The sequence below is a fragment of the Lutra lutra genome, chromosome 6, assembly GCF_902655055.1.
Source record: "Lutra lutra chromosome 6, mLutLut1.2, whole genome shotgun sequence".
Classification (NCBI taxonomy): domain Eukaryota; kingdom Metazoa; phylum Chordata; class Mammalia; order Carnivora; family Mustelidae; genus Lutra; species Lutra lutra.
In genome coordinates, this window is record NC_062283.1 from 2,196,300 (window position 1) to 2,201,406 (window position 5,107).

Below are 5,107 nucleotides of genomic sequence, written 5' to 3' on the forward strand. Positions count from 1 at the left end.
TCCTTAGGGACAGGGAAAATGACTCCCTCGAGAACTGAAAAGCAATAGGCACTTTTTCCACCCATGGATAAGCCCACTTGGTCATGGCTCATCATCCTCTTTAGAAATTACTTGATTCAATTTGCTAAAATTTGTTAAGAATACTTGCAGCTCTTTTCATGGGGAACATGGATCTGCGATTTTTTTTTTTTTTCCCTCAACTCTTATTCGATTTTGTTATCAGGGTAATATTGACCTCCCAAAATGAATAGGAAAATGTTCCCTCTTAGTTTTCGGAAAAGTTTATGTAGATCTGGTGTTCTTCCTTCTTTAAAGGTTTGGTAGAATTCACCAATAAAGCCATCTTCATTGGCCTGGATTTTCCTTTTCTTTCAAGGTTTTATTTATTTGAGAGAGAGAGCGAGCAAGCATGAGAGCAGGAAGGTCAGAGGGAGAAGCAGACCTGACCCCCGCCCGATGTGGGACTCAATCCTGGGACTCCAGGATCGTGACCTGAGCCACCCAGGTGCCCTGGTCTGGACTTTTCTTTGTGAGAAGGTTTTTAATTACAAATTCTGTTTTCCTTGTTTGTTTATTTATTTATTTAGTTTTAAAGATTTTATTTATTTAAAGCCCACCCAAACCGGTGGAGGGGTAGAGGAAGAGGGAGATGGAGAATCTCAAGCAGATTCCACACTCTGTGCACAGAGCCCAAATCCAGGCTCATCCCAGGACCCTGAAATCATGACCTGAGCTGAAAACAAAAGTTGGATGCTTAACTATTTTAAATAGATATATGACAATTTAGACTCTTTATTTTTCATGAGTGAGCTGTAGTTTGTGTTTTTTGAAAAATGGATCCATTTCATCTAATTTGTCACATTAATGGACATAATATTATTCATAATATTCTTTTATCATCTGTAGAATCTGGGCACATGCCCCCTCTTTCTTTCCTGATATTGATAATATGTGACTCTTTTTTCCTGACCAGTCTGACCAGAGATCTGTCAATATCATTCAACTTGTAAAATAACCACACTTTGGGTTTCATTGATTTTTCTTTGTCTTTTTTCTGTTTTCTTTAATTAATTTTTATTTTTCTCTTTAGTATTTCTTTCCTTCTGCTTATTTCATGTTTAACTTGCTCTTTTTTTTCTACTTTCCTTTTTTTTAAATTAGGTTTTTTCTTTCCAGTATTGTCAACACACCATGTTATATTAGTTTCAGGTATCTTTTAAAAAAATAATATCTTAAGGTGGAAGTATAATTAATTTATTCAGGAACTTTTTTCTTTTATGATATAAACATTTCTTGCTATAAATTGCTTTCTCTACAAAACTTCAGCTGCAGACATTTTGTTAAATTTTGCGTTTATTTTCTTAATGAAAAACTTAAATTTTCCCTGTGATATATTGTTTGGCTTGTGGGTTATTTGGAAGTATTTTCTTTAACTTATGGTATTGATTTGTGGTTTAATTCTGTCATGGTCAGAGAATATGTTTTTGATGATTTCATTCCTTTTAAACTTAACAAGATTTGTTTTATAGCCCCAAACACAGTTTATCTTAGTAAGTATTCAATGTTACTTGAAAATAATGTATTCTGCTGTTGTTGGATAGAATGTTGTATAAATATTAACTAGGTCAAGTTCGTTGATAATGTTGTTTAAATCTTGTATATTCTTACTGATTTTACTGACTAGTTGTTCTATCAGTTACTGAAAGAGAAGTGTTAAAATCTCCAACTGTATTTGAATAATTTTTTATTTCTCTTCTCAGTTTATCAGATTTTGCTACATGTATTTTGAAACTCTGTGATTAAGTGCATACATAGGTAGGATTATTATGTCCTTTTGACTTATTCACTCCTGTATCATTATGAAATGTCCCTCTTGATCTGTTTTCAGACATTAAGGTGGCTTGATTCTTTTCTCATTTGTTTTCCTTCTCCCAGGTATCAGAGTTAGTCACTGTCTGAGGATGTCTACTGTCTGAAGAGCACGACTCTGGTATACTTTATTCAGTTTTTTAGTTTAAGGTGGAAGAGTAAGTCTGGTCCCAGTTGTTTCACTGTGGTGAAAAACAAATCCTTCTGCACTGGTCATTTAAAATCCACCAATCTGACTTTATTTATTTTTTAAAGATTTATTTATTTATTTTAGAGAGAGTGGCAGGAGGGATAGAGGGAGGAGAGAGAGAATCTCAAGCAGACTCCATGCTGAGCACAGAGCCCCATACAGGGCTCCACCCCATGACCCCAAGATCATGAGCTGAGCCGAAACCAAGAGTCGCGGCCCAACTGACTGAGCCACCCAGGTACCCCCTAGCCCCAGCCACCAAACTGACTTTAAATCTTGGTGGGACATCATCCTTTCCTTTTTATTCATCCTTTTCTTCCATGACCGTCTTCTTGAATACAGACATTTCTGCAGCTACTTTTATTCCTGGTCAACCCCGTGAGAATTAACACTTGGAACAAGTCCATGAACAAGGAATTGCAGTCAGCGTTCCAGGACAGAAGCAGAACCACGGGGATGGTTACATACATTCACATATATACGTATATATATTCATATACATATTTGAGAGATTTATTGAAGTTGGCTAAGTAGTCTACATATACATGCTGACGTGTCGTGGCTCAGACTCCATGGGGCAGTGTGATCTGGAAGGGAAGAAAGACGGAAAGTGGGGAAGATTAGAGCAAGCGGGAACCCACAGGCATGAAGGGGAGCCCCACAGGATGGACTGAAATCTGTGTCACTTCGGGGCACATGTCCTCCAGAAGCCAGGGCCTTTCATTTAGAGCTAAACACACACGTTTATCTGGGAAAGAGGAGGCCGAAGGAAGATCCAGGGGAAGGTGGGTCAGTGGCAAGGCCAAGTGCCACCTCCTGAGGAGGTCAGTCAGCAGAGGAATTGGAATGAGAAGTCCAGAGGAATTGGACTTCTCCCCCCTCCAAGAATGTCTCTTGGGGACCATCCAGTCAGAAACATCTAAAAAAGGGAATTCTGGCCAAGTTGCTATAGATATCAAGATAATGTTTTGGTATTTACATATGTAATAATCAATATACTGTCTTAATTACTATAGATTTGTAAGTAACTACATATATCTTGATATATCTATCTTGTACCAGTCTTCGAATTTTGCTATCTTTTTCAATAGCTTCTTGTTTTTTTAAGTTGCTATACATTTTCATATGTATGAGACAGTGAGTTAATTTCCATAAGATACATATTTGGAGGATGATAAGGATTTTATTGAATCTATCGATCAATTTGGAAATAGTTGCCATCTTGATAAAATTGAGTCTTTAAAAAAAATTGAGTCTTTCAAAAAATAAACATAGTTTTCCCCTCCATTTAATTTCCACCAGCAATATTTTGTGGTTTTTAATGCATATTCTTGCACATCTTTTGTTAGATTTATTCCTAGATGTTTAAGGTTTGGCTGCAAATGAAATATTTGAATTTTAATTTCCACTTATTTTATACATATGTATTTTATATATGGTCTATAATGAAAGGAAGAAACAGAAACAAATAATGTTTAATCTTAGCTGAAAGTGGGATCTTCATGTTACTTCAAATGTGAACCAGAGGGATTGAAGAAATAATTGAATGAATACCCCTGCTGCACAGGAACATTCATTCACACTTCACCCACTAACATTTAAATAACATAATTTTAATAATGAAAGTTCAAATTAAAGGGTTGATTAAAATTTCGGGTTTATTTTTGTCCTAGAATGGTGTTTCTTGATTATGAACTTGGATGGTGAATTCATTGAAAGGCTGATGTTGGGGCACCTGGGTGGCTCAGTCGGTTGGGTGTCTGCTTTCAGCTCAGGTCATGATCCCAGGACGGAGTCCCTTGGCAGGCTCCCAGCTCAGCAGTGAGCCTGCTTCTCCTTCCGGTCCCTTCCTCTGCTCAAGCTCTCGCTCTGGCTCTTAAATAAATAAACAAAATCTTAGGGGAAAAGAAAAAAAAAAAAGCTGATGTAACACTCATTCAATGCACTTCTCATTTTTTTCCTGATACAAAATCATGGGACCCCAGAATGATTTGATCATATTCACCCTTCAATCATGCAAGAAACTGCTGCGTGATACTTTTTTCTTGTGCCTTTATCCTGAATATCAGTCATAATTAAAAGTAATGTGTATCAGTTTCTTTGCTTACTATAGAATTCTGCATACTATTCTCTCATCAGGTATGAATTCATGTTTAATAATGTCCTCAACACCTATGTTACATCTAATGTTCAAATTGTGCTTGGGTTTTTATCTCAGTGAGCGTTTTTAAATGAATTGATCTATTGGTTTTTCTTCTTTCAACTTTTTATTTTGACGTAATTTCTAATTTATGGAGAAGTTGCAGGAATAGTACAAAGAAGTTTCATAATGCCTTCACCTGTATTCACCAAATGTTGACAATTTATGACATGTGCCTTAATTTTTCAACGGCTATATCGAGATTTACATCCATATAATTTTTTTCCTTAGGTATTGAAAGTGAGTTTCAGACAAGATGTCCCTTTAGCCTTATTACTTCAGTGTTTTCTGGAAACAGGACCTTCTCTTTCCTAACCACAGAGCAATTATGAAATCAGGATTAAAATTCTTACTTAATCTACAGATCTTGTTAATGTTTTGCTAATTGTACAGCAATTTTATCTCAGGAATAGTAGATTGCATCCAGTTGTCCTGTCTCTTTAGTCCTTGAATCTGGAAGAGCTCCCCACTCTTTGTCTCCTGTTATATTTATTTTTTGTTTGCTTGTTTGTTAACCTACTTGACAGGGAGAGAGCACAGGTAGGGGATGACGGAGAAGCGGGGGTGGGGGTGGGGGTCTCAGTCCGGGGACCTTGAGATCATGACCTGAACCAAAGACAGACGCCCAACTGACTGAGCCACCCAGGCGCCACTGCTTCTTTGCCATTTAAAAAACAAGTTGGTCACGTATTTTGGAGAATGCACCCCAAACTTGAATTTATCTGATGTTTCCTGAGAGTCAAATTCAGATTATGGGCTTTTAGCAGAAGACCACACAAATGAGGCAGTACCGTCGGAGACCATCCCTGGGAGGTGCGCGATGTTGATTGTTGATACTGGAGAAGCTG